Source organism: Rhinoderma darwinii, chromosome 1 (assembly GCF_050947455.1).
Source record: "Rhinoderma darwinii isolate aRhiDar2 chromosome 1, aRhiDar2.hap1, whole genome shotgun sequence".
In the NCBI taxonomy this organism is placed as follows: domain Eukaryota; kingdom Metazoa; phylum Chordata; class Amphibia; order Anura; family Rhinodermatidae; genus Rhinoderma; species Rhinoderma darwinii.
Genome location: NC_134687.1, coordinates 5501497 through 5526611, shown reverse-complemented (window position 1 = coordinate 5526611; position 25115 = coordinate 5501497).

The following is a 25115-nucleotide window of genomic DNA, read 5'->3' as shown; positions in this document are numbered from 1 at the left end:
AGAAGGGGGGGGGGGTGTGCTGCTATCTACAAGGGGGGAAGCCGGTTGTGTGTGGCACTATCTACAAGGGGGGGGGGGAGTGTGCCGCTATCTACTAGGGGGAGGCGGGCTGTGTGTGGCACTGTCTACAAGGGGGGCTGTGTGTGGCACTATCTACAAGGGGGGCTGTGTGTGGCACTATCTACAAGGGGGGCTGTGTGTGGCACTATCTACAAGGGGGGCTGTGTGTGGCACTATCTACAAGAGAGGGGCTGTGTGGCGCTTTCTACAGGGGGCTGTGTGTGGCCTTTTTAATTTATTTTTATGTTAAATACATCATAGAACTATATCGCTTGTAAAATGTAGAAATGCTTTTATAATCGAGTTACATTAAAAAAATTGTGAAAAAAATTTCATTGATTGGTAGAGAAAGAAAACATGGCGAGGGGGAAGGAGATGTCGGGAAATAAGTTGGGGGGGGGGGGGCGCCAATCTGAATCTTTGCCCCGGGTGCAGGAGAACCTAGCTACGCCTCTGGCATAGTGATAGCAGCACTACTGATCCCTGCTTCACCTGCGTACAGTAATGTTTAGAAATCATCATTCCACAAGTGCACAGGGATGTTTCAGTTATGTCCGCTCCACCTGCACATCTATCTGTCACTAATCTACATTGTTTAGCTACAGCGATGTCCCCTATAATTCACGATGCTCCACCTGTATATAGTGATGGTTATTAAGATCTGCACCACCTGCGCACATTGGTGTTTCGATAAATGTGTTTCACCTGAGCATGTCTTATTAATCATTGTTCCATCTGCGCATAGTGATGGCAGCACTAGTGACATCACAACTGTTGATAATGATGTCAGTCCTACTGATCTCTGTTTCTCCTGCATGCAATGATGTTACAATCATCTCTGCTACACCTGCATGTAGTAATGGTAACACTCCTGTTACATGTTCTACCTGCGAAAAATGATGTTTTGTAATTATGTTCCACGTCTGCACACTGATTTCACAATTAACTCTCCTCCACCTGCACAGTGATGGTACCACTGCTGACTCTGCTCTACCTGTGCACAGTGATGATTTATTCAAAGTTTTGAAGTGATGTTACAATTATCTTTGCTCCACCTGCGCACAATAATGACTATGTTAAACTTGTTTGATGTGTGCTCATTGCTGTTAAAATAACATCTGCTCTACCTGCGCATAGTTGTGTTCCATTTATCTATCTTCTTCTTTTTACACAGTAATATCACCGTTACTGATTCTTGCTCCACCCGCACATAACAATTTGACAAAAATCCTTGCTTCATCTGCGCAGAGACATCAGCACCTCATTTACCCCAACTATGCAAAGTGAGATCCACAACACTTATCCCTGCTCCACCTTCACACATTGATGTTGCAATATTCTCTGCTCTACCTGCACACAGTAAGCTTTTATAATCCATATTCAACATGCTCATTTATATTACAATTATCTCTGCTCCACCTGTGTAAAGTGACAATTTTATTATAGCAAAAAACAGAAAAAGGAAGAACATTGGTTCACTCACCGTACTTTCACGCTTATCCTGTACCACGATGAAATCTTGATGGTGCTCGTAGACATTAAGGATTTCTGCATCGGCAACAGATGCAAAGGAAGTAATTTTGGAAAAAAATAAGTTATGTCCAGTGCTCTCTCTATTAAAATACAAATTTGAATCCATGATATTAAAACAAAGTGAGGATAAAACAATCCCGGGGAGGAGGCTCGCGCGTTTCGTACTGCTAAGGTTCTTAATCATATCTGACTTCCCACAGCTTTGGAAATGTAACCAGGTGCACTCCATCCCATGGGACTTCCTGTAGAGAAAAGTAACCCTTTGTGCGCCTAACCAATTTATACGAAAAGTGATTTGTTCCTATTTGAGAAAAAACAAAACATTGCAAGACCACCTTGATCACACATGACGAAAAAGGGGTGGGGGACATGTACCGCTAAAATGTGTATTTTAATAGAGAAAGTAATGGACATAACTTTTCTTTCCAAAATTACTACGATTGTATTATCTGTATTTCAAGGCCACACATTGATGTTGGAAATGTAATGGCAGGGTAGGGAGACAGACAGGTGAGCCCTAATCTACCTAAGCGACGGCGTACAACTGGGCGACGGTCCCTACGCTCACTAAGTGCACGACAGACAAGGGTACACAGAAGCTAAGGGAAATGGGGCTGTTGCCCACGGCAACCCCGTGAGCAACAAGGATAGTGAACGAGCCGAGTCAAACCAGGAGTGGACGAGGTACAAAACGCAGAGCAGGAGAATAGTGAACGAGCCGAGTCAAACCAGGCGTGGACGAGGTACAAAACGCAGAGCAGGAGAATAGTCAGTCAAGCCAGGGTCAATATGAAGCAGAAGACAAGTAGTAAGTAGCAGCAGCAGAGCCAGGAAACAGACTGAAACAATCACAGGCAAAGGAGGAGCAGGAAGTGAAGGTATAAATAGACAGAGGGCGGGAGCTAGCTCCGTCCGGCCAGGCTGTGATAGGCTCTCCCACTCCTCAGCCTCCCAGGCTGATTGGTGGAAGAAGGGGTCACTCAACCAGACTTAGGAGCAGGTGCAGAGTGAGTAACCACGGGCGTCGACACAGAAGCTGTGCCAGACCCCCCCTTTTATGAGGGGCCACTGGACCCTTTCTAGGTGGACCTGGCTTATAGGGGAACCGAAGATGGAACCTCCTGAGCAATACTGCAGTGTGAACATCCCGGGCGGGTACCCAAGTCCTCTCCTCAGGCGCGTATCCTCTCCAATAGACCAGGTACTGGAGAGAGCCTTGGAACATCCTGCTGTCCACAATCTTGGCCACCTCGAATTCTACCCCTTCAGGGGTGAGAACAGGGACCGGAGGTTTCCTCGAGGGAGCCAAGGACGGGGAGCAGCGTTTCAGGAGGGAGGCATGAAACACGTTGTGTATTCGAAAAGACGGGGGTAACTCCAGTCGGTAGGAGACAGGGTTAAGGACTTCAATGACCTTGTACGGCCCTATATACCAGGGAGCAAATTTTTTGGACGGGACCTTAAGGCGCAAATTTCTTGAAGACAGCCACACCAGATCCCCGACCGAAAACAAGGGGTTAGCAGAACGTCTTCTATCTGCCTGGGTCTTTTGTATGCTCTGGGACACCTCTAGGTTCTTCTGAACCTGGGCCCAGACTGTGCCCAGTTCTCGATGAACGACATCTACCTCGGGATTGTTGGAACCACCAGGTGAAACGGAGGAGAACCGTGGATTGAACCCAAAATTACAGAAAAAGGGGGAGACGACTGACGAGTTACTGACCCGGTTATTAAGGGAAAATTCAGCGAGGGAAATGAAGGAGACCCAATCATATTGACAGTCAGAGATAAAACACCTTAAATATTGTTCTAGAGACTGATTAGTCCTCTCAGTTTTGCCCATTAGTTTCAGGATGGAAGGCTGAGGAGAAGGACAGATCAATCTCCAACTTTTTACAGAAGGCTCTCCAAAACAATGAAACAAATTGTACCCCTCTATCAGAAACAATATTGACAGGAACCCCATGGAGATGCAGGATGTGTTTGATAAACAAGGTAGCTAACGTCTTAGCATTGGGTAGTTTCTTGAGGGGCACAAAGTGGCACATCTTACTGAAGCGGTCCACTACCACCCATACCACCGACTTGCCTTGAGATGGAGGCAGATCGGTGATAAAATCCATGGAGATATGGGTCCAAGGTCTCTGGGGAAAGGGCAAAGAACATAGTAAGCCCGCTGGTCGGGATCTGGAAGTCTTGGACCTAGCACAAATTTCACAAGCGGCGATGTAGGCCTTAACGTCTTTAAGCAACCCAGGCCACCAATAGTCTCTGCCAATGAGGTGCTTGGTACCCAGTATGCCTGGATGGCCAGATAGTGCAGAGTCATGATTTTTCCTGAGTACCCTTAGCCGGAATTGCAGGGGAACAAACAGCTTGTTCTCAGGAAGGTTCCCGGGAGCTGAACCTTGATCAGCCGCAATTTCGGAGACTAAGTCAGAATCAACAGAGGAAATGATTATACCTGGGGGCAAAACACAAGCAGGATCTTCCTCCGAAGGAGGGCTGGCCATGAAGCTACGCGACAGTACATCAGCCTTATTAGTTTTAGACCCAGCCCTATAGGTGACCAAAAAGTTGAATCTAGTAAAAAATAACGCCCATCGAGCTTGTCTCGGGTTTAGCCTCCGGGCAGATTATAGGAAAACCAGATTCTTGTGGTCGGTAAGGACCGTAACCTGGTGCCTAGCCCCCTCCAGGAAGTGACACCACTCTTCAAATGCCCGTTTAATGGCTAAGAGTTTGCGGTTGCCAATGTCGTAGTTACTCTCAGTGGGAGAAAACATCCTGGAGAAGTAGCCACAGGGACGGAGATGGGTGAGGGACCTGGTACCCTGGGACAAGACAGCACCCACTCCCACCTCAGAGGCGTCAACCTCCACGATAAATGGCTCCATTTGGTTATGCTGAATCAGCACTGGGGCCGAGATAAAGCACTTCTTAAGGATCTCAAAAGCCTGGACCGCCTCTGGAGGCCAATGGAGGAGATCAGCACCTTTGCGAGTGAGATCCGTAAGAGGCTTAGCGATGACCGAGAAGTTAGCAATAAATCTCCTGTAATAAATAGCAAACCCCAGGAATCCCTGTAACGCATTCAGGGAGGCAAGTTGGACCCATTCCGCCACAGCCTGAACCAGGGGCGTAGTTAAAAGCTCATGGGCCCCGATGCAAAAATTCTTACTGGGCCCCCCCCCCCTGCAAACTTCTCATGGCCGACGGTCCGCAGCTTTCAGCTGCATCGCTGGGTCTCCTAAGTGACCCAACAATGCAGCACTAGCAGCCAGGGGCGTCACTAAGGCTGGGTTTAGACACCCTATTTACGGACGTAATTCGGGTGTTTTAGTATTGAATTACGTCCGAAAATGCGGCTCAAAAGCGTTGGCAAACATCTGCCCATTCATTTGAATGGGTCTTACGATGTTCTGTGCCGACGGTCATTTTTTTTTACGCGCCGCTGTCAAAAGGCAGAGCGTAAAAAAAACGCCCGCGTCAAAGAAGTGCCTGTCACTTCTTCAGACGTAAATTGAGCCGTTTTCCATGGACTCCATAGAAAAACAGCTCCAATTACGTCCGTAATGGACGCAGCGAAAGACGCCTGCACATGCCATTATGGCTGAAATTACGGTGCTGTTTTCTCCTGAAAATAGCACCGTAATTTCAGCCGTAACAGACGCTGCCGTGTGAACATACCCTCAGGGCTTAAAATGTCAGGGGAAATAGCCCCAATACATATGTGTCCGCCCAAAAAAAAAGTGTGTATATGAGACAGCATAGCATATCTATAGCACTACGACCCTATAAACTATGGATAGGATTAGATACAGTGGCTGAGCAGACAGTATCACACATGATAGGATTAGATACAGTGGCTCAGAAGGCAGTATCACACATCTTAGGAATAGATACAGTGGCCCAGCAGACAGTATCACACATGACAGGATTAGATACAGTGGCTGAGCAGACAGTATCACACATAATAGGATTAGATACAGTGGCTGAGCAGACAGTATCACACATGATAGGATTAGATACAGTGGCTCAGAAGGCAGTATCACACATGATAAGATTAGATACAGTGGCTCAGCAGACAGTACCACACATGATAGGATTAGATACAGTGGCTCAGAAGGCAGTATCACACATGATAGGATTAGATACAGTGGCTCAGCAGACAGTATCACACAAGATATGATTAGATACAGGGCCCAGCAGACAGTATCACACATGATTGGATTAGATACACAGCTCAGCAGACTGTATCACACATGATTGGATTAGATACATGGCCCAGCTTGCTGACATTGCGGCTCCAGCGCTGGACCCAGGATAGGTAAGAATAATAATTTTGCTTCTTTATGTGTTACTGATTATTTTTGTGTGTTTGTGTTTTTTTTACAGGTTCGGTTGTTGGACTTCGGATTCGAGGACTTCAATGACGCCGTTTTTTTTATTCTCAATAAAATGGTTAATGAGGGTTGTGTTTTTTTATTTCAATAAAATATTTTTTCTATGTGCTTGTATCTTTTAAAACTTTATTATCACCGCCAGTGGCGTAACTACCGCGGTAGCAGCAGTAGCGGCTGCTACGGGGCCCGGGGCTTGAGGGGGCCCGGTGGCGCCGCTAGCAGCCGTTATGGCTACTACAGCGGTAGCGTCGCTACTGTGGGGCCCGCGACGCCGAGCCTTACACAGGCCATCTCATGCCTGTAGGTGTCGCTAGCACCGGAGGGGGCCCCAGTGCTAGCGGCAGCCAAATACATGAATGGCCGGGCATGTTCCGTGCCTGACCATCCAGTGCCTTACAATGACACTGATTGGCTAGCGGCGCGATGACATCATCGCGCCGCTTCCATGCTTGGAAGGTGCTGATTGGCGGGGCAAGTCATTCTGCCCCGCCAATCAGCGTCATTGGAGGACGCTCGTTCAACTCCTGCAGACATGCTCAGAAGAGAGCATGTCTGCATCGCCAGTGAACAGCGTGGGAACCGGAGAATGTGAGTATGTCAAGTTTTTGTTTTTTTTCCCCTCATAAAAATGTGAATGCCATTATCTATGGGGGGGGGGGGGGTCATCTTTATGTGGGCTATTATATATAGGGGGTCTATATGTGGGGCAGTAGCTACAGGGGGGGTCTATATGTGGGGGTGTGGGCCATTATATACAGGGGGCTCTATATGTGGGCCATTATATACAGGGGGGTCTATATGTGGGGGTGTGGGCCACTATATACAGGGGGCTCTATATGTGGGCCATTATATACAGGGGGCTCTATATGTGGGCCACTATATACAGGGGGGGTCCATATGTGGGCCACTATATACAGGGGGGTCTATATGTGGGCCACTATATACAGGGGGGTCTATATGTGGGACACTATATACAGGGGTGGGTTACCTGTGGGGCACTAGCAACAGGGTGGCTATATGTAGTGCACAGTCTACAGGGGTGGGCTATATGTGGGACACTATATACAGGGGGAGCTATATGTGAGACACTATATACAGAGGTGGGCTATACGTGGAGCACTAACTATAGGGGAAGCTATATGTAGGGCAGCACGGTGGCTCAGTGGTTAGCACTATTGCCTTGCAGCTCTGGAGTCCATATGTGGGCACTATCTACAGGGGCTTCTATGTAGGTCACTATCTACAGGGGACATGTTGTGTGTTTGTGACAGTTATATTTAGATGTGTTGAGAATTTTAACTTCGTTTTATAGGTGCAGAAATGTTTTAAAAGTGAGAAGCTGAAGACATCTAAACGGAAAACTGCAGAAATGGGTCATGGCCGGGAGAAATCCATCATAGATGTCTGAACCGGAGGGAGAAGAAAAGAACTAGAATCTGAGACGTCACCGGTGAGTCACTTAATGTAAATGTTTATTCTGCCTCTAATCAGTATTGTAGTCACTGTATGATCTGCAGCGAGATGATGGTGATAGGATTTTTTTTGTGAAACCGCATCTCCCAGCATATCCTTACCATTGTTCCGGCCATGCTGGGAGCTGTAGTTTTACGCCGTACAAACTTATACGCAGTGGCGTAACTACCGCTATAGCAGCCGTAGTGACTTCTACAGGGCCTGCAGCATGAGGGGGCCCGTGCCACCCGCCGGCACGGCCCCCTCCCATGGCCGCAGGCTCCGCTAGCAGCCGCTATGGCTGCTACAGCGCGACGCCACTGAAGGGGTTGTTCCTACATAAGACATGTATCCCCTATCCACAGGATAGGGGATACATGTGTGATCGCTGGCAGCGATGAGGAGAACGGGGGACCGAAAGTCCCCCCTAAGTTCTCCATGACAAACCTCGGACTTCCGGGGTCTGTGTCGGCAGCTCCGTAGAAATGAATGGAGCGCCGGTCGCGCTTGTGCGCATGCGTGACCAGCGCTCCTTTCATTTTTATTGAACTGCGCAGACGCCGGAAGTCCGAGGTTAGTCATGGAGAACTTCGGGGGACTTTCGGTCCCCCGTTCTCCTTATCGCTGCCAGTGATCACACATGTATCCCCTATCCTGTGGATAGGGGATGCATGTCTTTTGTAGGACAAACTATAGGACGTTTTTTTTTGGGGGGGGGGCTATATAGCGTTATCTACAGGGGGGGCTGTATGGCGTTATCTACAGGGGGGCTGTATGGCGTTATCTACAGGGGGGCTGTATGGCGTTATCTACAGAGGGAGTCTGTATGGCGTTATCTACAGGGGGGCTGTATGGCGTTATCTGCAGGGGCTGTGTATGGTGCTATCTATAGGGGGGCGCTGTGTGGTGGAATCTATAGGGAGGCACTATCTACAAGGGGGGGGGGGGGGGTTGTGTGATACCCAGCAGAGGGGGGGCCCCAGTCAAAAGTTTGCTATGGGGCCCAGTCTTTCCTAGTTACGCCCCTGATCACCGCCTTAGTAATGGCCGCTGGCTGATTGACAGCATCCATTGCTAAGGCGGGGCTTAAAATTAGCAGGTGCAGAGGCCAACACTAACCCCCATTATTACCCCGGTACCCACCACCACCAGGGGTGCTGGGAAGAGCCGGGTACGAACCAGTACTCGACCATCTGTAGTGACGGGCAGGCACCGGGGTGGCCGCAGGCTGGTAGTATTAGGCTTGGGAAGGCCAAAAACAGTGGCCCTTCCCACCCTTGTAATGCTGCCTGCTGCTGCTGTGTTGCATCTGGCTGGTTATGAAAATTGGGGGGGGACCCCACATCGTTCTTTCCAATTATTTTTTTATTTTTTTTTAAATGACGTGGGGTCCCCCCATTTTTCATAACCAGCCAGATACAATAAAGCAGCAGCAGCCTAGCATCACCAGGGTGGGAAGGGCCACTGTTTTTGGCCTTTCCCCTCCTGATAATACCAGCCTGCGGCCACCCCAGTGGCCGACCATCACTACAGATGGTCAAGTACTGGATCGTACCCGGCTCTTCCCAGCACCCGTGGTGGCGGTGGGTACCGGGGTAATAAAGGGGGTTAGTGTTAGCCTCTGCACCGGCTAACACTAAGCCCCGCCTTAGCAATGGACGTTGTCAATCAGCCGGCGGCCATTACTAAGGCGGTAGTAATATAGTTTAAAAAAAAAACACAAAGACATAGAAAAAATATTTTATTGAAATAAAAAAAAAAACTCACAACCCTCATTAACCATTTTATTGATAATAAAAAAAAAGCTGTCATCGAAGTAGTCCTGGAATCCGACGTAGTCCAACGACCCAACCTGTAAGAAAACACACAAAAAATGATTGGTAACACATGTGTTAGGCTTAGATACAGGGCCCATGTGTGATACTGTCTGTGGGACCCTGTATCTAAGCCTACCACAACGTAGGCTTAGATACAGGGTCCAGCAGACAGTAATCTTATACAGTATAAGATTACTGTCTGCTGGGGCCCTGTATCTAAACCTACAGTGTGGTAGGCTTAGATACAGGGCCCAGCAGACAGGATCACACATGGGCCATGTATCTAAGCCTACCATGTGATTGGCTTAGATACAGGGCCCAGCAGACAGGATCACGCATGGGCCATGTATCTAAGCCTACAGTGTGGTAGGCTTATATACAGGGCCCACCAGACAGGATCACACATGGGCCATGTATCTAAGCCTACCATGTGATTGGCTTAGATACAGGGCCCAGCAGACAGGATCACACATGGGCCATGTATCTAAGCCTACCATGTGATTGGCTTTGATACAGGGCCCAGCAGACAGGATCACACATGGGCCATGTATCTAAGCCTACCATGTTATTGGCTTAGATACAGGGCCCAGCAGACAGGATCACACAATCTGTGATCCTGTCTCATGGGCCCCTTAAGCCTGATACATCATAGGCTTAGGGGTTGTGCAGTCCCTAAACATTGATGGCCTATCCACAGGATAGGCCATCAATAGCTGAAGTGTCGCCCGGGACCCGCAAATCAGCTGTTTTGAAGGGGCAGCAGCACTCGTACGAGAGCTGCTTCCCCTTCATTTCACTACTTGCTCACACTGTGAATCGCCGACACGGATTCACAGTGTGACCGGAATGAAGTGACAGGAATGAAGGGGAGCAGCTCTCGTACGAGTGCTGCGGCCCCTTCAAAACAGCTGATTGGCGGGTCCCGGGAGTCGGACCCCGCCAGTCAGGTCTAACCTTACCTTCCTCTTCGGCCGCGGCGGGAGTTCTGTCATCTCGATGCTGTGCGCGGCGCATAGCGCTGTGACGTCATGCGCTGCGCACAGCGCTTGACGTCAGGACCTCCGCTGCCATCCGGAACCAGGAAGGTAAGTAAAGTATGTTACTATAGTAACAGGGGCCCGCGGCCCGAGTTACTATAGTAACTTTTTATTGATGTGGTGCGGGGGGCCGTGGGCCCCCCTGGCTTCGGGGCCCGGTCGCAATTGCGACCGCTGCGACCCCTATAGCTACGCCAGTGGCCTGAACCTTTACAGGGTCCATGTTCAATTCATGAGGAGTGAGGATTTGACCCAAAAATGGTATCTCCTGCACCCCAAACACACATTTTTCGGTTTTAGCAAACAGTTTGTTTTCCCGTAGGGCCTGGAGCACCTTACTGACATGCTCAAGGTACACTACAAGAAATACCCCCAGGTAGTCTCTTAAAATCTCATTTATGAAATTCTGGAAGACCGCGGGAGCATTACACAACCCAAAGGGCATGACGAGGTATTCGAAATGACCTTCAGGCGTGTTAAACGCAGTCTTCCACTCATCCCCCTCTTTGATGCGGATAAGGTTATAAGCCCCCCGTAGATCAAACTTAGAGAACCATTGGGGCACTTGAACCTGATTGAAGAGATCAGGAATCAAAGGAAGGGGATACTGGTTCCTTACAGTGACCTTACTCAAGTTTCGCTAATCAATGCACGACCTAAGACCACCATCCTTCTTCCCTACGAAGAAGATGCCAGCACCTACCAGCGAAGTAGAGGAGCGAATGTAACCCTTGGCCAGGCATTCCTGCATATACTTTCTCATGGCTTCACGTTCGGGACAAGAGAAATTAAATATCCTACCCTTAGGGAGCTTAGCTCCTGGTACCAAATCGATTGCGCAATCGTATTTTCGATGAGGAGGTAACGCTTCAGAGGCCTTTTTAGAAAAATCATCAGCGAAGTCCTGAATAAACTCAGGTAGAGTGTTCACCTCCTCAGGGAGAGAAATAAAATTAACAGAAAAACATGACGTCATGCATTCATTACCCCATTTGGTAAGATCCCCAGTATTCCAGTTAAACGTGGGATTATGCAACCAGTGAAGGCCTAAAACCAAATCGGACGATAATCCCTGCATAACCAGTACAGAGCACTGTTCCAAATGTATGGAGCCAACAAGGAGTTCAAAAACAGGGGTATGCTGCGTAAAATAACCATTAGCAAGAGGAGTGGAGTCGATACCCACTACCGGAACAGGTTTAGGCAAATCAATCAATGGCATAGCTAGAGACATAGCAAATTCCACAGACATAATGTTAGCAGAAGACCCTGAATCCACGAAGGCACTGCCGGTAGTAGACCTACCACCAAAAGAGACCTGAAAGGGAAGCAAGATCTTATTAGGTTTCATATTTACGGGAAATACCTGTGCGCCAAAGTGACCTCCCCGATGATCACTTATGCACGGAAGTTCTTCCGGCTGCTTATTCTTACGCCTAGGACAGTTGTTCACTTGATGCTTGTCCTCCCCACAGTAGAAGCAGAGACCATTCTTCCTGCGGAAGTCTCTACATTGTTGGGGAGACACGGAGGCCCCGAGTTGCATTGGTTCACGCGAGTTTTCCGTGGAAGAACGAAGAAACGGAACTTCGGGAGCCATCATGGGGGAGCCAGAGGAGAAGGCACAAAAACATTCAAGTCGTCGTTCCCTCAGACGTCGGTCAAGTCGTACCGCTAAAGCCATAACCTGATCTAGAGAGTCAGAAGAGGGGTAGCTAACTAACAGGTCCTTCAGGGCGTTCGACAGACCCAATCTAAACTGGCACCTCAAGGCAGGGTCATTCCACCGAGAAGCTACACACCACTTCCTAAAGTCAGAACAGTACTCCTCAACAGGTCTCTTACCCTGACGTAAGGTCACCAGCTGACTCTCGGCAAAGGCAGTCTTGTCAGTCTCGTCATATATGAGCCCGAGAGCAGAAAAAAAAGGTCAACAGAGGAAAGTTCAGGGGCGTCGGGAGCCAAGGAGAAGGCCCATTCTTGGGGCCCGTCCTGGAGCCAGGACATAATTATACCCACTCGCTGGCTCTCGGAACCTGAGGAGTGGGGCTTTAGACGGAAATAGAGGCTACAACTCTCCCGAAAGGAGAAAAAAGTCTTCCGGTCCCCTGAGAACCGGTCAGGCAACTTCAGGTGGGGTTCAAGAGGTGAGATGGGGGGCACTACCAGGGTAGCATCTTGCTGGTTGCCGCTCTGAGCCAGGGCTTTGTCTGTAGTGAGAGGCCCTGCATTTGCTGAGCCACGGTCTCAAGGGGGTCCATAGTTGTGACAGGGACCAGCGTAGAAAAGGTATATGTAATGTCGGGGTAGGGAGACAGACAGATGAGCCCTAATCTACCCGCCACTCTGTCCCTGCCTACTTGCAACGGCCCGTCCTAAGCGACGGCGTACAACTGGGCGACGGTCCCTACGCTCACTAAGTGCACGACAGACAGACAAACAAGGGTACACAGAAGCTAAGGGAAATGGGGCTGTTGCCCACGGCAACCCCGTGAGCAACAAGGATAGTGAACGAGCCGAGTCAAACCAGGAGTGGACGAGGTACAAAACGCAGAGCAGGAGAATAGTGAACGAGCCGAGTCAAACCAGGAGTGGACGAGGTACAAAACGCAGAGCAGGAGAATAGTCAGTCAAGCCAGGGTCAATATGAAGCAGAAGACAAGTAGTAAGTAGCAGCAGCAGAGCTATGAAACAGACTGAAACAATGACAGGCAAAGGAGGAGCAGGAAGTGAAGGTATAAATAGACAGAGGGCGGGAGCTAGCTCCGTCTGGCCAGGCTGTGATAGGCTCTCCCACTCCTCAGCCTCCCAGGCTGATTGGTGGAAGAAGGGGTCACTCGACCAGACTTAGGAGCAGGTGCAGAGTGAGTAACCACGGGCGTCGACACAGAAGCTGTGTCTGGCAGATCCTTTAGGGTATGTTCACACGGCCAAAATTCAGACGTATACGAGGCGTATTATGCCTTGTTTTACGTCTGAAAATAGGGCTGCAATACGTCGGCAAACATCTGCCCATTCATTTGAATGGGTTTGCCGACGTACTGTGCAGACGACTTGTTATTTACGCGTCGTCGTTTGACAGCTGTCAAACGACGACGCGTAAATTTACTGCCTCGGCAAAGAAGTGCAGGGCACTTCTTTGCCACGTAATTTGAGCCGTTCTTCATTGAAATCAATGAAGCACGGCTCAAGGTTTACGAGCGTCTCAGACGCCTTGTAAATTACGAGGAGGAGCTTTTACGTGTGAAACGAGGCAGCTGTTAACAGTCTGTCTTTTCACACGTAACTGCCTCTCAGCGTGTGAACATACCCTTACAGGAAAATTCTCTGCTCCACCTGCGCTCAATGATGTTTAAGAATTCTTGTACCAAGTGTGCTCATTGCTGTCACAGTCATCTCTGCTCCACCTGTGCACAGTTGAGTTCCATTCATGCATTTCCCTCTTCCCTCAGCGATTTCACCGTTACTTATCCTCACAGTTATGTTACAATTATCTCTGCTCTAACTGCGCACATTTCTTAACATTCATCCAAAATATTTGCACCACCTGTGCACAGCTGTGTTTTGATAAAACGTTTTTTACTTAATAATTTCATGTCTTAATAAACACTACTACACCTGCGCATAGTAATGGCAGCACTAATGACATCTCAACTGTTGATAGTGATGTCAGTGCTACTGATCTATGTTTTACCTGTGCACAACAATGTTACAATAATATCTGCTGCACCTGCGCTTAGTAACGGCAGCACTCCTGTTAGGCTTCATTCACATCTGCATCTGGGCTCTGTTCTGATGTTTCGCCTGAGCTTTCCGTCGGAACGAAGCCCTGACTGACACAAACGGAAAACAGAGGTTTCTGATTTCTTCACATTCGATTTCAATGGTGATTAATCGGGTGCCAATGGTTTCCGTTTGTCTCTGTTTTGCAACGGTTCCGTTATTTCGACGGATTCAATAGCGTAGTCGATGGTGAAATCAATGGTGATGGACCATAGGTTTCCATTTGTGTCAGTCAGGGCTTCGTTCCGACGGAAAGCTCAGACGGAATGTCGGAATGGACCCCTGACGCAGATGTAAAAAAAGCCTTACCTGTACTACCTGCAGAAAACCTGCACAGTGAGGATTTTATTATCCTTGTTCCATGTTTGCTTAGTGATTTTACAATTATCTCTGCTTCTCCTGCGCACAGTAATGATTAGTTTATCATTATTCCATGTGGGTTTAATGCTGTTGCTAAAAAAGTTTTCTCTGCCTGCACCCAGTTGTGTTCCATTTATCCAATATCTTCTTCTGATCAGCGATGCCACCGTTAGGCCTCAGTCACACTAGTGTGTCTGATTTACATCAGTTTTTCATGCATATGACTGTCCAGGTTGTATCAGTGTCAGGGGCATAACTAGGAAAGACTGGGCCCCATAGCAAACATTTGAATGGGCCCCCCTTCCAGATACTATTGAATACGGCATGGGCCCTCTCATGCGGTAGGCCCCATTGCAGCCGCTTTGTCTGCTACAGCGGTAGTTATATCACTCGTCAGTGTCGTTTCCACGGTTTTCATGTGTGATCCATGTTTCTCGTCCGTGTTTCTCCTCTGCGAGCGCTTCCTGATTTTTTTTCTCTGCATTTCTTCAGCAACTGATGCTTGAAGCACGGACAGCGCACGGATGTCATCCACCTGTTGTTTGTTGTTGTCACGTACCCATTGACTTTAGTGTCCGACGTCGTCCACAGACCAGAATAGAACATTAAGTGATTTTCATGAACCGAACGTTCGGTACGCTCCGTGAATAGCCCCATTGAGTTGCATTGGTCGGTGTTCTGTCAGTTATTTAAATGGACAGCACTAGGATGTGAAATACGCTTGTGTGAATAAGGCATTACTGATCCCTGCTCCACCTGCACATAGTAATGTAACAATAATCCTTGCTCCATCTGCACACAGAACCATAAGCACTGGTGACACATCAATTGTTCAAAGTGAGGTCAGCACCACTTTTTCCTGCTCCACACATTGAAGTTTCAGTATACTTGGGTAAAGTTCCCAATTAGTAATTAACGGACTGGTTCCCGTTATTCCTTCCAGTTAGGATTATATTATAAAGGTACAGAAGGAGTAAATATAAAACGTAGCTTTTATTAAGCTGTTAAAACATGGAACATCACACATTTACTTATAAAGACATATACTGACATACATAACATATAAGTGTCAATTAGTTATAGGGTATTGGTTCCTTTGTTTAGATTTTTGTTCAGAGTATAGTCAGAGTCTTATTCGAGGATCGTATGTTGCATCCTTCCCCACCCCTCTATATGCGTAGTCTAGCTCTTTGTGAGGTATTGAAGTCAGGTCTGCAATAAATTGTGAACTGGAACACGTCCCTGATATCTAAGGCTATGTTCACACGGAGTATTTTGGGGGAGGAATATCTGCCTCAAAATTCAGTTTGGAACTTTGAGGCAGATTTTCCTCTCCCTGCACGCCGTTTTTCGCGGCGATTTTCGCGCCGTTTTTCGCCCGCGGCCATTGAGAGCCGCGGGCATAAAACAGCGCGAAATACGCTGTCTCTGCCTCCCATTGAAGTCAATGGGAGGTCAGAGGCGGAAGCGCCCGGAGATAGGGCATGTCGCTTCTTTTTCCCGCGACGCAGTTTTACTGCTCGCGGGAAAAAGACGCCGACGCCTCCCATTGAAATCAATGGGAGGCGTTCTCGGGCCGTTTTTGCCGAGTTTTGCAACGCGGTTTCCGCGTCAAAAAACTCGGCAAAATACCCCGTGTGAACATAGCCTAACAGTTAAATGTCATTAGATATAACTCCTACTGCTACGCGTTTCAACCTATCATGCTCGTCAGGGAGACGTCTGGAGTTATTAATGTCTAAATTCCTAGTATTTGGCAGTGGCAGCGAGTGCCTCGCTCTCACATGCTTTATGTGTCAGTTGGACCCTCCCCGTCTGGAGGCTCGTCCGTGAAGCTGCCAATCAGCGGAGAGCTTCATCATCGTCATCACTCTCCGTGATTCTTACTGCATCTTTGGACTGATTATGCCAACGTCAGTATGGGGGCGTTTTTGCATCACCGCTATTGCCCTCTAGTTTTGTCTATCAGTTTTTGTCGTAGAGAACATTGTGCTCAGTTGCTATTAATCTTGCATGTTCAAATAGGATGGCTCTTATATTATTGGAGATATCTATCCCAGATCTTTATACAGATTATACACTACAAATGAAAATCCTGATAATGCATCCCATACATATACAGAGAGACTATTTCCAGAGCTTGGACTTGTACTCCTTCTCCCTCCAAGGATCAGGTTATATCAGAGTCAGTCTGTAGTCAGTTTGACCACCTTATCACTAGACTGAATTCATAATTCATATTTATCATATCTACATGTACATAATTATTCATGTTTGTCATATCTACATGTACACATGTGGATATATATTTATATATTACAGAACAACATCCATGTATACTCAGAGTAGAGAGTATTATACAGGTGATCAGATGTCCTATTGTAACATTATTATGTTCCATATCTCAGGTCAGATCACATCTTTTGCAGTCCTTACAGTTATTCTGATCGAAGGTGAGGGAATCTATAGTCAATCAGTCATTTCCCATCATTCCAATGTTGGATATTGTCTAGGACAATTTGACTCCTAGTTATATCAGAAAACCCAATCCTTATAGGAAACATGCAAAATTCAAATTTTTATTCAGACCGTCTGGAGATACCGATCTTTAATTTGCTGTAGAATCTCAAAAGATCCTGGGAACCTGGGAGCAAACTTGTACGGAGGTACCTTTAGATGGATATTCCTAGAAGACAGCCAGACTTTGGTACCCGGAAGATACTGAGGAGACTCTTTTCTTCTTGTATCTGCCTTTTGCTTCATGCGATCGACTGCCAGCAGAATAGAGGACCGGGTTTGCTGTCAGATCTATAGAAAGTCCCTGAATGCAGCTGCGGGCACCAGGGACGTAGCGGAAACAGGAAGAGGAATTTGTGGAAGTTAACCTAGACAATTTAGGACGGTGTAGAAGCAGTGGACTCATTTGTGTGGTTGTTGTATGAGAACTCGGCCCAAGGAAGAAGCTGTACCCAGTCATCATTCTGCATGGAGATGAAATACCGTAGATAATTCTCCATGATTTGGTTAATCCTCTCGACTTGGCCATTTGACTAGGGATGGTAAGCTGAGGAAAAGTCCAACTTCACATCTTGGTGTTTACAGCGGGCTCCCTAGAATTTCGAGCTGAACTGAACCCCCTGATCAGACACCATATGAAGGGGCAGGCCATGAAAATGGTAGATGTGCAGGACGAAAAATTTTGCCAGTTGAGGTAGGCAGAAGGTAGGCCGGTAAGCGGAATAAAATATGCCATCTTCGAGAACCGGTCAACCACCACCCAGACCGTAGGCTTCTGAGGGCACAAACGCACAACATAGCCTACGAGGCTGCAATACAGACAAAGTCCCGAAGTGCATCTGCGGTGTTTCTCCTGGGCAGACAGTTTGAGCTTGTCCACCTGTATAGGCGCATCTGCTTTAACAACTGGTAAGGGCAACAGGGATTGCTGGAAGGTAGGAGACAGCTTAGGGAATCTTCTCTCCTGACGAACCTCTTGGGATCGTTCCCGGATCCTCACGTCAATCCGGGTGGCTATAAGAATGAGGTCATGCAGGGTAGGTGGCAGATCACGATTGGCAAGCTTGTCCTTAATTTTTAGACGACAGTCATTGCCAGAATGTAGCCACCAAAGCCTCATTGTTCCAGGAAATCTCTGCTGATAGTACCGCCAGGGTGCGGAACTGAATGGCGTACTCGCCCGTGAAGGTGTCACCCTGGCGAAGGATCAGAAGAGATGCTGCTGAGGAGACTCATCCAGGTTCCTCAAATACCGTGTGAAAAGTCTGTAGAAAAAACACTGGAAGTCACGGGTCTCCGTTTCCTGACGTTCCCAGATAGGACGTGATCCTTGCGCCATCAGAAGAAAATATTCTGGCATGTAGACTGAAGTGGATCTGGCACTGGTTCAGAAATACCCTGCAGGTCCTCGCGTTTCCGTTGTAGCGAGGAGGTAGTGGCAGCGAGAATCGGGAGTCAGCACTGGTACTGACAGGAAGTGTAGCAGGAGGAACAGCCGGAGCAACAGGAACGGGTGCTGTGATGACTTAAGCTTGCGCATCCAGCCAATGTGTAATGGGGTTCACCGCCTGGAAGAGTTGGTCCTGTCGTAATTGACAGACTAGCATATCCGCCTGCATGACTTGTGATGTCGTCAAGGACTTGGGTTGAACAGCGGGGTCTATAACCTGAGAGTACTGTCACGATCTGTGGGTATGTGGACCGACTGGGACATACCGCCATAGCGGGATAGCAGCTGGCCAAACATTGTACCAAGTCAAAGTATATATAGTCCAAGCACAAGAGTACCTGTAGTAGTTCAGACAGTTGCAAGAGCTAGGCTCAGATGGGAACTTGGCAGCAGACACCAGGCATGGTGAAACACAGCAGGCGTGACCGGTGGCACAACACGACTCCAACTTTCTAAGGCACAGGAACAAGGTAGCACGGGATACAGGATACAGGTAGCAGGTACGAGAACACTGGGAACAGGATACCACTAAGGGACTATTTGCAAGACTAACACGGGTAAACACAACGCTCAGGAAAGGAGTAAAGAGGCAGGGCCCTTCTTATACTCCAGGGTGATCATGGGCTAAATGCTGATTATTTTCATGTACGCGCGCACCCTACGGGACACAGCAGAACGGTTCGGAAGTGAGCGCTGGTGTCTTCTAGGGAGGAGATGCGGGCCAGCGCTCACAGATTCATGACTGCAGCTATTGGGGGGTGAGTATGCCCCAGTTGGGCATTTAGAATAAATTAGCATAAAGTGAAAAATAATCATAACTCTGTCAAAAATAAACATTTTTAAAAAAACAAAAACTGTTGTTATCTACATTACAGCCCCTTTCAGACTAGGTAGGAGATAGGGCACTTATAAACTGGTGACAGAGCTTCTTTAAATAAGGGTACCTAGAGGGGTGTGAATCTGATATATTCGTTTGATTATTAGTTTGTACATTAAAGTTTCTGGCAAACGCAGGTCCCGCTTTGTTAGTGTAGGCATAAATTATGGCTTTACCCTCAACGGTTCGATTTTTCTTGAATACGCAGAGGCCTTGACCTGTTGTAACGTCTATTTCGTCCTTATTTACCCTCTGACGACCGCGGCCATGGACGAGTGAAGGGCCGGTACACTTAAAATGCCAGTATGTGCACATTTGCAGAATAGCTGCAATTGGCCCAGAATGCCTCTGGACTATAAAAGGGGGTTCTGCCCTCTTGACCCTTGCCTGAGTGTTGTTGTGTTACCTTTAGTTTGTCATTGCAAATGGTCTCCTAGTGTTTTCCAGTTCCCAGTGTTACCCGTTCCTGCTGCCTGTACCCTGTATCCCGTGCTACCATGCCCCTGTGCCTTCAAGAGCTAGTCGTGTTGTGCCCTCCACTGCATCTACTGTGCCGCACCCTGCCGGATATCTGTCTACTGCCTGATCCTCATCTTAGCCTGAATCCACCGCTACTGTCTACATTGCCTCAGGTTCCCTCTCAGAACTATAGACATTGCACATATACCGTTTGGCCAGCTGCTATCCCACTACGCGGTACGGCCCAGTGGGTCCACACCCCGCACCGTGACAGTACGCTCAGGCCATGGACCCCGCTGGTCAATTCAAGGGCCTGTCACCTTCTCAAGCCATGCAAGCGGACCTGCAGGACTAGCGAACACGACAGGATCAACTTCTTGTGACAGTAAACTCGATGGCGTTACAGCTAGGGGCGATAGCTGCTTCCTCCTCTGCTCCTGTTCTAGCTTCTCTGGCTGATCCTTCTGCTACACCTCCTGTCAACACCAGTTCTGATCCTCGGTTCTCGCTGCCACTGGTTTTACGGAGACGGAAGTGCGTGCAGAGGATTTCTCAACAAGTGTCCACTTCACCCTGCATGCCAAAGCATTTCCCTCGGACAGTGCCAGGATCACCTTTATTGTTTCTCTGCTTGCCGGCAAAGCCCTGGCATGGGCAAACCCTATCAGGGAACGACAGGGACCCGAGACTTCCAGGGGTTTCTGCGATTATTCCGCACTGTGTTTGAGGAGCCTGGCCGAGTCTCATCGGCAGCTACTTTTCTACTGAACCTTCACCAGGAAGACACCTTCGTGGATGAGTACAACATTCAGCTCTGGACCCTGACAGGGGAGCTGTCCTTGAACAACGAGACGTTAGTAGCTTCCTTTTGGCATGGTCTATCATCTGAGATCAAGGACGAACTGGCAGTTCGTGATCTACCACCTACCCTGGACGACGTAATTTTACTTGCTACCCGGGTTCACATGAGGCTCAGAGAAAGATCCCAAGAGGTTTGTCGAGAGAGAAGGCTTCCTAGGTTGGCTCCCAACTTCCAGCAACCCCTCTTGTCCTCATCTGTAGCTCCATCTGAGGTCCCGGTGCAAGTGGATCGGCTTAGACTATTTGTCCAGGAGAAACAGCGCAGGTGCACTTCTGGACTTTGTTTATATTGCGGCCTCGCTGACCATGTCGTGCGTCTACATCCCCAGAAGCCAAAAAACTCCAACACCTAGGATTGTTTGGGGAGACAACCCTGGGCGACACAGCATTTGACAGAGAACTCTCCTCCAAGCTGTCCATCCCTGTGACTATTGTCGCTGGCGAGAGGACCCACCTGGCCTCTGCCTATCTGGACTCTGGCTCTGCAGCCAAATTTATACACGGAGACCTTGTGGATATTCTTCACCTGCCCACTACCCTTCTGGAGAAGCTGTTGATCGTTGCCTCAGTAGATGGACTGCCGCTGCCCGACAGAATATTGTCTGTAACCAAACCACTGAGGCTTCAAGTGGGAGCAATTCATTCTGACCTCATCTCCCTTTTTGTCCTGCCCAAAGCCGTCAACCCAGTGCTGTTGGGCTTGCCTTGGCTCCGTCTACACGCCCCAGTCCTGGATTGGAACTCCTGAGTGGTTCTCCAGTGGGGTCCCAAGGGCCTCAACCGCTGTCTGGGGCATATCCATCCGCTTCAGCCTTCTCCGCATCAGTCATTGGCAGGGTTGCCCTCTTGCTACTCTCAGTTCTTGGATGTCTTCAACAGGAAGGAGGCAGAGACATTTCCGCCACACCGGGCGTATGATTGTCCAACTGACTTGGTCCCTGATTTGTCTCCTTCTCACGGTAGAGTATACCCTCTCTCTTTACTTGAGACCCAGTCGATGTTTGCCTATATCAAGGAGAATTTAGAGAGGTGGTTCATACGCAAATCCTCATCCCCGGCCGGGGTTGGGTTTTTCTGTGTTAAAAAGAATGATGGATCCCTCCGACCCTGCATTGACTACCGGGGTCTCAACCATATCATGTTAAACAACAGATACCCGTTGCCTTTAATCTCTGAAGTCTTTGATCGCATACGGTGAGCTAATGTTTTTTCCAAAGTAGACCTTCGGGGGGCCTTTAGTCTAATCCGGATCCGTCAGGGTGATGAATGGAAGACGGCATTTAATACACGTGATGAGCACTACGAATACCTGGTTATGTCCTTCGACCTGTGTAATGCCCCTGCCGTCTTTCAAGAGTTTATCAATGACATCTTCCGTGATCTCCTCTATGTCTGTGTTGTGGTGTAGAGCTGGAGAAGTGCATGTTCGAGAGAAAGTCTCTACCCTTCCTGGGCGACATCATCTCCGATCAGGGCCTCAAAATGGATCCTGAAAAGGTAAAGGCTGTCTTGGAATGGCCACGCCCTCAAGGCTTAAGAGCCATACAGCGCTTCCTGGGATTTGCCAACTTCTAGCGGCTGTTCATCCCCAACTTCTCCTCACTGACAACTCCCATCTCTGCCCTCACCAAAAAGATGTGGACTCCAGAAGCAGAGGCCTCATTCAAGAGCTTAAAGAAGGCCTTCACGTCAGCCTCAATTCTCCATCATAATGATGTGTCTCTACAGTTTTCATTGGAGGTGGACGCCTCCTCTGTTGGTGCATGCACAGTTCTGTTCCAGAGAGGCTCCAAAGACAAGACTGTGGTATGTGGCTACTACTCTAAGCTTTTTTCTCCCGCAGTGCACAACTACTCGATTGGGGATCGGGAGTTACTGGCCATCAAGAAGGCTTTGCAGGAGTGGGGACACCTACTAGAGGGTGCAGCTCATCCAATCCTGAATTTCACAGATCACAAGAACCTCACCTAACTCCAAACGGCCCAATGGCTGAACCCTCGTCAAGCCAGGTGGTCGCTGTTCTTCACCCAGTTCCAGTTTTAACCTCCACTACCGCCCTGCCGATAAGAATGTGAGAGCCGATGCCTTGTCTAGGTCATTTGAGACAGAAGACACTGTGGAGTCCCCACAGAATATCATTGACCCCTCCTGTATCATTTCTGTCAACCCTTTGTAAGTTAGAAACATTCCCCCAGGGAGTACCTTTGTGCGTCTGGCAGACAGAGGAAGAATCCTCCGCTGGGGACACAGTTCCAAGCTCGCAGGTCACGCGGGTGCCCATAAGACCCGAGACCTAATTGCCCGTCAGTTCTGGTGGCCCATGCTGCAAAAAGACGTCACAGATTTTGTCTCCTCCTGCATGGTGTGCGCAGCAAATAAAGTTGCCCACTCCGGACCAGCTGGCCTGCTCCATCACTGCCTGTGCCCGATGCCCCTGACAACATATTGCTATGGACTTTGTCACGGACCTGCCTCTCTCTGCTAGATGTAGTACGGTCTGGGTGATGGTGGGTCGATTCTCCAAAATGGCTCATTTTTTTCCACTGACTGGTCTGCCTTCTGCTACCCGACTGGCCGGCCTCTTTATCCAACACATCTTCCATCTGTACCGCTTGCCTCTGCATATTGTGTCGGATCGGGGGTTCAGTTCACCTCAAAGTTCTGGAGAGCCCTCTGCGGTCTTCTCGGTATGAAGTTGGACTTTTCCTCAGCCTACCATCCTCAGTCCAATGGTCAAGTCAAGAGGATTAATCAGATTATGGAGTACTATCTGTGGCACTTTATCTCCAGGCAGCATGATGACTGAGTGCTGCTGTTTCCTTGGGCTGAGTTCTCCTACAACAACCATACTAGTGAGTCCACCACCTCCAGCCCATTCTTCATTGTCTACGGCCAACATTCACGAATGACTCTTCCTGCTTCCACTATGTCCCAGGTGCCTGCAGCTGACTCTACTTTCAGGGACTTTCTACAGATATGGCAACGGACCCGATCTTTTATTCTGCTGGCGGTCGACCACATGAAGAGAAAGGCAGGCACAAGAAGACGAGAGCCTCCCCAGTTTCTTCCATGCACTAAGGTCTGGCTATCCTCTAAGAATATCCGGCTGAGGGTGCCATCTTGCAAGTTTGCTCCCAGGTTTCTCGGACCCTTCGAGATTCTGCTGCAGGTAATTCTTGTCTCCTACAAGCTTCGGCTGCCTCCCAGCCTCAAGATCCCAAACTCCTTTCACGTCTCTCTGCTGAAGCCTGTGTTCCTGAAACGCTACTCCAAGACTCCTAGTTCCGCAGTGGCTCCTAGTGGTTTGTCGGGGACAATCAAGGTGAGGGAGATCTTGGACACCAAAAGAGTAGTAGAAAAAAGTGTTTTATCTGGTGGATTGGAGGGGATTTGGTCCAGAGGAGAGGTCTTGGGAGGAGAACATCAATGCTCCTGCCCTCGTGAAGAATTTTCTCTCCTGCTCTGGTCACAAGAAGAGGGGGCGTAAGAGGGGGGATGCTGTAACATCTATGGCCGCGGACCGTCGTCCTGACTTACACTCTGACGGCTGCAGCCATGGACGAGCGAGTTCCCGGCGGCATTTCCCTACTGGGAGACACTGGTACTCACTTCCTGTTTCGGTCACTGTCTCCCGCAGGGTGCACACTCCCGCACGTGCTCGGCCTTAAAGGACCAGTACGCGCACATTTGCAGAATAGCTGCAATTAGCCCAGAATGCCTCTGGACGATAAAAGAAGCTCCACCCTCTCAATCATTGCCTGAGCGTTGTTGTGTTACCTAAAGTATGTCCTTACAAATGGTCTCCTATTGTTTTCCAGTTCCCAGTGTTTCCCGTTCCTGCCGCCTATACTCTGTATCCCGTGCTACCGTGCCCCTGTACCTTCAAGAGTTGGAGTCGTGTTGTGTCCTCCGCTGCATCTACTGTGCCACACCACATTGGGTGTCTTTCTACTGCCGGATCCTCATCTTAGCCTGAATCACCGCTACTGTCTACATTGCCTCTCAGAACTATAGACATTGCATACATACCTGTTTGGCCAGCTGTTATCCCGCTACACGGTATGGCCCAGTGGGTCCACACCCCGCACCGTGACACCTGTGTGATAATTGAAGTTTTACGGAGTCTGAAGGATTTAACTGAAACTTCCTTTACCTTCTAGTTAGTTTGATCAAGAGCTGCAATAAATCTGCATCTTGCAGTTTCTCATGAGTCTAGCCCATATGGATATGATGTCCTCTAATCGCTGACTTGTCAGCATACCATATAGACTGAGGAGAGGTCTCTGGCAGGGCGTTGCTGTCAAATTATGTTTTTAAGTGAGATTGCAATGGAGTGAAAATGTGGGGATGAGAGAGTAATCCATCATTGAGTTTGTTAACCTAATAGAATTATCTATCTGCATCGGGGTTCAATAACTGTGAACGTGAAAGTGTTTTTCAGAAAAACAGCGTCACCCTTTTTCTTGTGGTCAGAAGTGGATAGGAAAGCCCTGCAATAACGTC